Source organism: Tenrec ecaudatus, chromosome 6 (genome assembly GCF_050624435.1).
Source record: "Tenrec ecaudatus isolate mTenEca1 chromosome 6, mTenEca1.hap1, whole genome shotgun sequence".
Classification (NCBI taxonomy): Eukaryota; Metazoa; Chordata; class Mammalia; order Afrosoricida; family Tenrecidae; genus Tenrec; species Tenrec ecaudatus.
Window position 1 is genome coordinate 6,471,941 of NC_134535.1, and position 12,231 is coordinate 6,484,171.

At 49.7% G+C, this 12,231-nt stretch overlaps 1 protein-coding gene across 1 annotated transcript in view; it reads left to right on the forward strand.

Annotated features, from left to right (window-relative positions):
* Positions 1-9,633: 9,633 nt before the first annotated feature.
* Positions 9,634-12,231, forward strand: part of EFCAB6 (EF-hand calcium binding domain 6) — a 276,300-nt gene continuing 273,702 nt past the window's right edge. The window contains exon 1 of the mRNA XM_075552609.1: positions 9,634-9,855. The gene's annotated coding sequence lies outside the window, so the exon portion shown is untranslated. The remainder of the gene's footprint in view (positions 9,856-12,231) is intronic.

Consider the following 12,231-nt stretch of genomic DNA (forward strand, 5'->3'; position numbering starts at 1 on the left):
CCACCATCCAGTCGATTTTGACTCATGGTGACCCTATCCAAGATTTCCAAGCCTGAAAATCTTCACAGTAACAGACAGCCCCATCTTTCTTCTGTGGAATGGCTCCTGGGCTTGATCCGGCAGTGGCAATAGGCACCGGATAGCCTCATCTTTCTCCCAAAGAACAGCTGGTGGGTTTAAGAGACAGGCTGTTTATCCTGTCAACTGGGAGTCCCACATCACTCACATAGAGGCATGAGAAGTCACGTCTCTCTTTTAAACTGTTCTGTATTGGGAGCTTAGTAGAATTTAATATGCAAAAAATTAGAAGACAAACAAATGATGCAGTTGGGACGAATTCCTCTCACCACGGTCAACTGCTGGGAAGGTAAATGAGCCCCAGACCAATCCAGGACCGGAGCTGTCTCCAGGCTGGACTGTGTTAGGCGGATTTGACTAGAGATGCACATCCACTCACATATATGTAAGAGAGAGCTTTATAGCAAGAAGTGATTATGTATCAAGCAAATATCCCAGCTCAGTCCAGATCAAGTCCGTAAGCCTTACACTAGTCCAAAAGTCTGGTACTAGTCCATAAATCCCTCTTCAGACTCATGCAGGCACATGCAATGATGCTGAATGCAGGAGGATCACAGTGCAAAGTCTTGTGGATCCAATGGTAGGGGAAGCATCAGGGTGCTGGCAGGTCTCAGCGTAGCCCACCAGCAGGAAGATGAAGGCAGTGGGGGGCGGAGGGGTTCTCAGGGCCCTGTTTATGAGAAGGCCACATCTATAAGGCATCACCGTCACACTGTGACCTGATTGACAGGTTAACTATCACCCCTACACTAGTATATATCTTCAAGTGACATGAAATTATGTAACTACCACATTGACCATGCTCTTGATAAACACCCTATCTGAGAAAACAAGGAGGAAGCCATGGTAGTTAGATTTTATGCCAACTTGCACTTGTGAAGGGATGAACTCAAACCTGTTAATCAGGTCGCAGTCTGATGATGCCTTCTGGGAGGTGTGGCCTTTTAGGAAGGGAGACACTGGGGACCCCACCCCTTTCTATCTCTGACCCTTAACTTTCTGCTTTTTGGGACTATGTGCCTGCCTCCCGGAGCAGCCCACGTGGGTCACACAACCCTGAGAGCTGTCAGTGACCTGCCATGTTTCCACTAACCTCGGATCCACATGACTGCACCCACCAGCCTGGGATCTTCCTCTATCCCATGTCACCTTTCTGCATCACTGGCTTGCAGCTACCTGAGTCTGGTGAGGACTCCAGCTAGCATTGGATAGACATGTAAACTTGAGTTGGACTGGGCTGGGATGCCCTCTCGATATGTAATTACTTGGTATAAAATTCTTGCTTATACATCGTGCCAGTTACATCATCTCCTGTCAACTTGCATAAAGGGATGGAGTCTACCTGTCAATCAGGTAATAGTCAATGAGGCCTCTGTGTGGCCTACTCCTGAGGATTCTGGGAACTCTTCCTTCCTGAAGGTGGGGCAAACACTCTCTGCTTCACCTTCCGGTTGACAAGCCATGTGGAGCCACCCTAATGCCAGCCGGCGCCTTGGAGATGCTTTTACCTCCACTGGATCCACAAGACTTTCCACCCACAGACCTTTAATCTTCCTGCATTCAGGGTCATTACATGTGTTGTATGAGTATGAAGAGGAATTTATACTCTGGTACAGACATATGGGCTAATATCGGGCTTATGGACTTGACCTGGCCTGGGCCAGGATGTTTTCTCAATATTCAATTAATCTTTGATGCAAAAGTCTCTCTTACACACATATGAGTGTTGCTGGATTTGTTTCTCTAGACAACCCGGCCTAACGCAGTAATCACAGTGCCATTTCCACAGAGATTTTGTTAAGTGTGAGGGAGATGAATTATATGTAAATAACCTGGACAGGTGCCTGGCAGGATGAGCTGTTTCATAAGGCTCAGTAACCACTTGTATTGTTGTTCTTCTTTGGGGAGAAATGAAATCAAAACCCACTGCTGTGACTGATTCTGACTCATCGTGACCTTACAGGTCGACAGAGTAGAGCTGCCTTGGGATACATGGAGAAAAGACTCAAGTTGTCCAGGTTTTTGTCTTGCTAAAGTCCACCATCACTGCTCACGGAAACAGCAGTCAAGGGACCAAAGGATGCATTGCATTGAGCAAATCTGATGCACAAGACCTCTTTAAAGTGTTCAAATTCAAAGATGTTACTTTGAGGACTAAGGTGCACCTGACCCAAGTCGTGACCTTTTCAAACACCTCATATGCATGTGAAAGTTGGACATTAGCTAAGGAAGACCAAAGAAGAATCGATGCATTTGAACGATCGTGCTGGTGAAGAACATGGAAAGTCTCGTGGACTGCCAAAAGAACAGACAGATCTGTCTTGGAAGAAGCACAGCCAGGATTCTCCTAAGAAGCATAGATGGTGCGACTTTGTCTCATGTGCTTTGGGCATGTTGTCAGGAGAGACCAGTCCCAGAAGAAGGACATCATGCTTGGTGTGGCAGTTACATGATCTCCTGTCAACTTGCGATGGGGTGGAGTCTAGCCTGTCAATCGGGTTGCAGCTTGATGACCTCGTTTGGAGGCGTGACAGAGATAAATAGCTCCATGGAGACCAGACACACTCTCTCTGCAATATATTTCTGTTGAAAAGCCACATGGAGCCAGAGTCTGGAGCTGGAGGAGCCATGTGGAGCCCCACCCCGGTGCTGAGATGCTTCCACCACCACTGAATCCACAAGACTTTCCACCCACTGGCCTGTGATCTTCCTGCATTAGGTGTCACCGCATGTGTTGAATGAGTCTGAAGAGGAATGTATAGACTGGTATCAGGCCTATGGGCTAATATTGGCCTTATGGATTTGACCTGGACTGGGCCGTTTTCTTAATGTACAATTGCTCTTTGATATCAAGCTCTCTCTTACATATATATGAGTGTCCTGGATTTGTTTATCTAGTCAGCCCAGACTGACACACTTGGTAAAGTAGAGGGGCAATGACAAAGAGGAAGGCCCCCGATAAGATGGACAGACACAGGGACTGCAACCATGGGCTCAAACCTAAGGACAATTGTGAGGATGGGGCAGGACCGGGCAGTGTTTTCTTCTGTTGAGTATAGAGTCGTTGTGAGCTGAGACTGACATGCCAGCCGCTAACAACAACAGCAACAGCAACAAAGGATTTCCCAGGCTGGAATCTCCATAGGAGATGGCTACCATGTATTTCTCCCACAAAGCAGACAGTTCAAACTGCTCCATTTTTGAAATTAGTGGCTGGGCACTTGGGCCACGGTGTCACCAACACTCTCATTTGAGGCGATGCATGGATGACCAACTTACTTAATTGGAAGGGCTGCTACAAATGAAAGAACAGAAGTGGCAGTTTGGTTACAAATTAGTGAAAAAGGAGAGGCAAGCTTTCACTGCTCTGCTGGCCACACCCATTATCCCCATGGCTTTGCAGGACCCAGGTGCAAGCTTAGCTCTCTCATTTATGGGTTCCCAGAGTGGACTGTCCAGGGGATACTCTGCCAGGCCAGACTCTGAGGACCCCTTTCTTACCCAAGCCGGTGACGTTGTCACTCAGTTCCCTGATGGCTTTCGCATCAATGGAGTGGGCAGTTGGTGCAGGTCTGGTCGAGATGGATTTGTGTTTTCTTCCCCAAGCGTAAGCACATACCATTGCATTGCGCCCCCTCACTCTGGTCTTTGTGGTCGGGGGTCTTGATGGCCCAAAGGAAGCACTTGTTCATCAGGCTCTCAGCAGGTTTCCTCTCCTTGCGAGGTTGGGGAAGAAAATGTCGAAATTCTCCCAAGCTACAGCCTTCTGCTCAAAGTAGGAGGAGGGGAAAGGGCAGATTTAGGAGGCATAGAGCTCCAGATGGACCCGGTGCTCAGGGCGACCCATGTGTGCTGGGTGGCATTACGGTGTCCCTGTGCTCATCCTGGCAGACTGCTGAGGAGAGACTGTGGAATTAACCACCTGGCCCATCACTATGATCGTCATTCTTTACCAGGCTTTAACACACGATTCATGGAAGCATTGTGTGCAAAATGGTGTGGAGACCACATCTGACCTTTTCTGGTTCCAGAGGCTATTTGTCACAAGGCAGAGGTCAGACAGGGCTTCAGCCTCATGTTGTTTTATTCGTCTTGGATATCAACTGTTTCTTCCATGGCACTTTCTGTGGTTGGGTCATTACAGTGGCCAAAGAGAATACGCAGACGATGCTCATGATCTTTGTGTTAGTCCGAGTAGACTAGAGAAACAATCCATGGACACTCATATGTGTGTAAGAGAGAACTATATCTCACAGAACAATTGTACATTAAGAAAAATTCCAGCCCAGTCCAGATCAAGTCCATAAGTTTGATATTAGTCTGTATGTCTGATACTAGTCCATAAATTCCTCTTTAGACTCATGCACTGATGTAATAATGCCAAATGCAGGAAGATCACAGGCCAGTGACTGGAGTGTCTTGTAGAACCGGTGGTGGTTGAAGCATTTCAGCACTGGCATGGGTCTCCATCTGGCTCCTCCAGCTCCAGGACTCTGGCTCCCTCAGTGTGTCTCCATATGACTTGTCAACAAGAATGTGTAATAGAGAGTGTGTCCCACCTCCAGGGAGGAAGAGGGGTTCCCAGAATCCTCAGGAGAAGGCCATGCCCAAACAGAGGCCTCATTGGATATGACATGATTGACAGGATAGACTCCAACCCTTTGCTCAAGTTGACAGGAGATTATGTAACTGCCACAATCATGCTCATGATGCTCATGGCTATGTAGGGAAGTTAATAGGTTACAATTCAGGTGAGAACTGCTCAGGGTACAGTTGTTCAGTCAGGACAGTTTCTTCTATGTTGTTCCCATAGGAAGGCCTCTTTCTGACCCTCAACCAACTGGACAGGCCTCTGCAACGTTACAAAGCTTATTTTTAGGGCTTCCAATAAATGCCCAAAGGGTATGCCACTCCACCATAAGCCTCAGCCTGAAGGTGCTCAGTTCTAGGTCCTTTGATCAGCAAACCTAGCTCCTCTAATGAAGGCCAAGAGTCACCCAACTCCCCAAGCTAGTCTCCTGCCTGAATGCACTCAGCTTTACTTACTGTGTGAGCTGGGAAGTCCACTGCACTGTCTAATGCTCTGGCTCTGGTCCTGCTGCTGCTCCTATGCCATTCCTCTGGAATCACAGCTATGTCCTGATAAAGGAGTTCAATATGCAGGATCTCCAGAACCAAAGGACATGTTCCACTCTTGGCTTTTATCTCTTGCTGGCAGTGAGACCTCTCCTCCTGCTTCTGACATGACTCGCTTTATATGCACAACAGGTTAGCAATCACAATCAGCCTTGTTAACACCCAAAACCGGAACATATCACCCACTCATTATCTTCCCCCACCTTCTTACCCAGACCCATGAGGCACATGGAGACTCTTTAATAGGTAATAGCCAAGGCTGTGACTAGAAGAGCCATATTAAATAACTCACTACATTGCACATCAAAAGAAGATGGAAAGAAGACAGAGAGTCGTGGCTCCAAAAAGGACAGGATGATGTTCAACCATTTCTGGAGGTAGCATATGATTAAGAACCTATTGTATGTTGCAAGAAGTCCAAGCTTCACTGAAGGTATTGTGGAAAAACAAAACCAAACAAAAAAGCACCATAAGAGTCTAGGAGTTGATGGAGTACCAACTGAGATGTTTCGACAAATGATACGGTGCTGGATGTTTTCACGCCTCTACGTCAAGAACTCTGGAAGGCTGCTACTACGTCAGCTGACCTGGAAGCAATCCTATTTGTACTCGTTCTAAGGAAAGATGAACCAACAGAATGTGGAAAGCACTGAACATTACCGTCAGCACCCCACACAAGTTACATTTTGCTAAAGATCATTACAAAAGGGTTGCAGTTATCTATCAATTAAGAACTGCCGGAAATTCAAGCCAAGTTCAGAAGAGGAAATGGAAAGGACACCGTTGCTGAATTAAGATGAAGCTTGGGTTGATAGCAGAGAAACCAGAGAGATGTTTACCAGTGCTTTTACTTCATATGCAAAGGGATTTGACTGTTGGGTCATAAGAAATTATGGATAACACTGTGAAGAATGGGAATTTCAAAACAATTAATTGTGCTCATGCAAAATCTATCAAGAGGCAGTTGTTTGAACAACACAAGGGATACTGAATGTTGCAAGATCAGTCAAGGTGTGTGAGGTGTATCCTTAAACGATGCTGATTCCATCTGTATCCTGAGTAAATAATCCAAGAAGTTGGACATTACAATTGGGATTGGAGAAAGACTCATTAACAATCTGCAATTTTGAGATCTTTCAATAAATGGAGTGCAGGATGTATTCGCTATTCACTATCTATACCTGAAACATTTGGAAGACGTCTAAGACCTCACTGACTGAAAGTGGGTAGGTGGGGGCACCTGCAGCACTTAGTGATGAGGCTCAAAGACTAGTCGCCAGTATGGATTGCATCTCAACACTGCTCAGACCTGAACCAACAAGCAACATCAGCGGAGCAAAGACTGACATTATCAAGGATTTCAGTTTACTTGGATCCATGCCCATGGAAGCAGCCGTCCAGAAATCAAATGGCATAGCACGTTAAATGGCATAGCGCATTGGGTAAATGTGGTGCAGAAGACCTCCAAATGCTAAAAGCAGAGCTGTCACTTTGAGGATCATGGTGCACTTGACCTATCCCATGGGCTGAGAAAGATGGATCATGAATAGGACTGTAGACGAGTTGAGAGGCCTTTGAATTATGATGTTGAGGAAGAACGCTGAATCTACCAGGGACTGCCAGGAGAATGAATAAATCTGTCTTGCAAGAAATACAGCCAGAATGTTCCTTGGAAGTGGGGATGGTGGGGTTTTGTCTTATGTACTGTCCTTCAGACATGTCATCAGGAGGGATCAGTCCTTGAAGAAGGACATTGTGGTTGGTAGAGCGCCCATGAAAAAGAGGAAGCTCCTCCGGGGGGCAGCTTGACACCATGGCTGCAACCAGGAGCTCAAGCAGGAATGGCTTTAAGGATGGTACAGGGCAGGGCAGTGTTTCCGTCCGTTGCACATCAGTCAAACTGGTTGGACAGCCTCTAGTGGCAGCACTGAGCTCCTGGGAGTCTGAGTGGCTACTTCATATCTACCAAATGCCATTACATGCCTTGGATGCCTGGGAAGAAGGGGAGCAGAGTGGGTGGGCAAAGAGGGCTTCGAAAACCTCATGGGAAAACCCCAATCTCCTTTATCAATTTCTCCAAAATTTTTCTAAATTGCCTTCACTATCTACTGTAGTCCCACAGCGTGGACTTTTTTTTTTTTAATGAGAGGGCTTCTCAAAGAAAGCGCAATAGGTTCGCCCAGGCCACGTGGCCGTGTTTGCTCGCCGGGTCCCTCAACTAGCACGTAGGGCCACGTAACAGAAAGCCACTCTCGGGACGTCCCGTCGCTCGGGTGCTCAGGGCACCTTCCCGCGCTCCATGTCCTAACTTCCGGCGGAAGTTCCTTCCGCGTGGGCGGAGCCGAAGCTGGCCATGGACGCCCTCTGCCGGCTCCATTCGACCAATCGAAACTCCGTTTCTTGGCATGCACAAAGGCTCGCGGTCCAATCCGCGAGCGGCGGCGTCGCTCGGGTAACCGCGTCTCGGCAATGCGGAATGGGCTGGGCTTCCGAGGCCGAGCGGCCAGGGTCCGCGTGGACACAGGTGTGGCCCCTCCGGGCGGCGCGTCCAGAGGGGGCCCGGTAAGGCGGCGCGCGGGCGGGGAGCCGCGAGGGTCCCCAGCCAGGCCTGGGCCCGGGGTCGCGGGCACGGCCAGCGGGGCCTCGGAGCCGCCCGGCCGGCCGCCTCTGTACCGAGGGGTGGGGACCCGTCGCCCTTCCTCAGATGCTAGTGGGGCGCCCGCCCGTGCCGGGCCCCGGTGTCGGCTCCCTCCCCCGGGATCTTACAGAAGACGATGGACGGTGGACAGTTCCCTCCCCGCCTCTGCGTGAGGCTCACATGGGAGCTGCGTGTGAAACTGCCGGCGATTGCTGGACTCAGCCACGGTCCCAGTCCTCAGCTCACGTGTGCCCCACAGGCGACTTCCAAATGCCACGAAGAACTACCACCTTTGCGTGGAAGGGCTCGTCCCAAGACACCGCGTTTCCCAAGTTGAAGTCAGGGTTCAGACTCTATTCCTCCCCTCTCCACTCCCTTCGTCTCCCGTCCCCTCCCCTGTCTCAGGCAGACATTGTCATCCCTGCCTCCCTCGGGAAGCTTGGGAATTGCTCCATGGAATATGCCTACTGCAGACCTTGGGGCCAGGCACCGGCACCCTACCCCCAGCCCCCATTCTCTCTCTCTCTCAAGCATTTGCCTTTCAGGGATGTCTGCCTCTTATTTAAAAAGGAGCACTGGTGGTGTAGTGGTTACACTTTAGGCCCCTCACCTGTTCCAAACCACCAGGTGCCCTGTGGGATAAAGACGAGGCTTTCTACTCTTCTAGAGAGTTACAATCTCAGGGACCCACAGGGACAGTCCAATCCTAATCAACTGGATGGCAGTGAGCTTGTTTTTTGGGGGGGAGTTTTGCCTCCTATGAAACCACCGTTACTTCACAAGATCAAACTGAACCTGTTAGATCTCCCTCTCTCGTGGGAGAGATAGAGCTCGGTCCTTGTCTCTGCATGAGAAAGAATTCACGCTGAAGCCTGGTTTGTGATCCGCGTGGGTTTTATGAAAGAAGTAGTTTCAGGTTCTACCGTAAAGGGAACACAAGCCACACAGGCACAATTGCGGGACTTCAGCCACTGGGAGAGGGAGCCCAGAGCAAAACCTCTGGCTTTTTCAGGACCCTGTTGGGAGGCACGGTCAACGACACTGGCCGACCCCATTGGCTGAATTGAATTCATCTGGTCCAGATGAGCCAATCCAGGTGTAGTGCCCACCTAGGTGTATCGCACCTTCCTGGCCAGAAGCTTGAGCCTCTAAGCATGTGTAATGAACACCCCAGTCCCTATGCTAAGCTACCTAACAAACCCACTGCCGTCTAGTGGATTCAGAAGCATACTGACCCCACAGGAAAGAGCAGCGCTGCACCTGAATGTTTCCCAGGTTGTCAGTCTTCCTGTCAGCAGTCAGCCTCGTGTCCCTGCTGAAGAACAGCAGGTAGATTTGAACCTCTGACCTTGTGCTTAGCAGCCTGATGGGTAATCCACGGCTCCAAGAGTAATTTGACAATGTTTCCTAAAGTGTATCCACACACCCAAATGAGAAGGTCTGTAAAGAAGTTTTATTTCTACATTCTGCCGTCTCTTCATCTCCTTTCCCTGTCTCCTCCCAGTTAGCTAACATTTATTGGGCGCTGTTCTGGGAATTCAAAAGTGAATCAGACATGGGCCCCATCAATGATCAGAGATGGTGTTTGCCTCCCACCCAAGCTCCTTCCAGGACCAGGATTAGATGCTCTTTCTCCGTGACAACCCCCCGCCCCCTGCAAACCTCACTCCTTTTTCAGTTTGGTGTGTAGCTCCTGCTAGGTGCTTGTAGGTACTTATCCAGAAGCACATCCCTAAGACCTAAACAAGCTGTCTGATAACACCAGCCTTTCCCCTGCCCTTTTCCAGCCATCCACCTCTTCCTCATGCCCAGAGAGTTCTGCAGAAGCCACATGGTGATCCTGGCAGCTGACTGGACATGGGGACAGAAGCTGTGCCAGGAAGGTGACCGGTAGCCTGGCGCCTGCCCAGATCAGGAGTCTGGTGGGACGCCTCCGGTGGTTCGCACGGCCGCAGCCTTACTAAAGCTTCCTCACAGGCATGCATCGCAAGTGAATGCTCAAGGTTAGTCGATGCCCAGGGCCTCCGGGGTTTCCAGGCTGACCCCCTCTCCTTCCAGAACTGACAAGCCAGCTATGCCTTAGGGATAAGGAGCAGTGAGTGCGTGCAGAAAGGACACAAACATAAATTTCTCCCTTTAAGCATCCCAAGTCCACTGACTTTTTTGTGTGTGTGGTTGTGGTGGAGGGGGGGCGGTAAAGAATATTGCTCTACAAATAACCCATATCTGGGCTGGATTCCTGTCCTGATGGGTACTGAGCTCACGTACAACTGAACAAAAGACTGCCTGGTCCTGCGGCATTCATTCCATCCCACGGAGGGCCTTCATCTTTCTCCCTGACCTTCTATTGCATTCACTAGCCTGCTGGCCTCCAGGACTGGTCTCTCCTGATCACAGGTCCCCAGTGTATGAGGCGATGTCTCAGAGGAGCATTCCGGCTGGACTACTTCCAGACAGACGTGCTTGTCCTTCTGGCAGCCCGTGGTACTTTTAATATTCTTCACAAAGGCCTGGTTCTTCTGCAGCATTCCTTATTCCCTGTCTAGCTTTCAAGTTTATAGGAAGCAACTGAAAATGTAGTGACCTGGGGCCAAACTCGCTGCATCGAGTTGATTCCTACTCGTAGTGACCTTAAAGGACAGGTAAAACTGCCTCTAGTCGGGTTGACTAGAGAAACAAATTCATAGGCACTTAGATGTATATAAGAAAGAGGATTATATACAAGAGCAATTAAATATTGAGAAAACATCCCAGCCCAGTCCAGATCAAATCTATAAGTCCAATATTAGCCCATATGTCCAATACCAGTCTGTAAATTTCTCTTCAGACTTGCGCAACACATGCAATGGCACTGAATGCAGGAAGATCACAGGCCAGTGGATAGAAAGTCTTGTGGGTCCAGCGACAGTGGAGGCCTCTCGGTGCTGGTAGGGGTCTCTATGTGGCTCCTTCGGCTCCAGGGCTCTAGCATACACCCATGTGCCTTGTCAACAGGAATGTCTCGCAGGGAGTGAATCTGTGTCTTACCTCCAGCTTATCTCCTTCGCGCCTCCAAATGAAGTCATCAAGCTGTGACCTGAATGACAGGCTAAACTTCCCCCCTTGACTCTTAAGTCTCAAATTGACAACTGATTATATAACTACCACCGTGAGTTTCTGAGATTGTCACTCTTTACAGGAGCACCTCTCTCCCAAGGAGCAGCTGGTGGATTTGAACTACTGAACTTGCACTTAGCAGCCAATGCATAACCCTTATGCCACCAGGGCTCCTTTGGCTAGAGACAATGACCGGGCACCTTATTCCTCCAAGTGACGTCTTTGCTCATTAACACTTTAAAGAGGTCTTGGGCAACGGATCACCCATCGCAATCCTTTTGATGTTTGCTGTCGTCAGGTGCTGTAGCACTATTTACTGTACAACAGAACGAAACGTGCCCTTCCTGCGCCATCCTCACAGTCAATCTCGGGTTTGAGCCCGTTGCGGCAGCCACTGTGCCCGTCCACCTCATCAGCTGAGTCCAAAACACCATCCCCGTTTGGCAGAGGCCATGGAAAGGGGAGAGGTCCATTTGAGACAACTGAGAGAACTCAGGCGGATGACGTACTTTCAGCCTCTGCCTCTCTTTCCGTCCACCTGTCACTATGATTTTGTTTGGTTTGCTTCTGCTTGGGTGGGGTGGGGGTGGGGCACTATTATGATAAGTTTGGGGTCCTTCTAGTTGTTTGGCTTTCTGCTGCCTGGAAAGGGTCCTCTAACACCAACCACTGCCATTGTGTCTCCCACCACTGGTAGTGACTGGAACTTATCGGGGCTTCCTGGGTGGTTGGCATGCCTAACACCTGTGTGGCTGCTCAATGCAAGGTTGGAGGTTGGGGAGGCACCTCAGAAGAAAGGCCTGGGCAACCACTGCCAACAACAACTACAGAAACCAGCCACAGAAAACCCTATGCAGCACAGTGCCCCTTCCCCCCCCAACACATGGGGGTCCCCACAAGTAAAAATCAACACAAAGGCAACTCGTTTTGATGCGTATCAGGCCCTTCCTCTGTGCCAGGCACCATTCAAGGACTGGCAGACATTCTATCCCACCTTTAGCACCTGTGCAGGAAACACTACAGTCCCACGGCCCCGTTTTATAGGCAGGGCAACAGGGACCAAGAACAGTGAAAACCAAACACCCCCAACTTCTGCCCTCAAGTTGGTCCCGACTCACAGTGACCCTGCTGGACAGAGCAAGACTGCCCCGGGGCTTCTGAGAAGCTAACCCTTTCTGGCGGCAGACAGCTTCCTCTTGCTCATGAGGAGGGGTTAGTGGGTTTGGACCACTCACCTGGAGGTTAGCAGCCCCGCGCTTATCCTGCTGTGCCACTAGGACTCC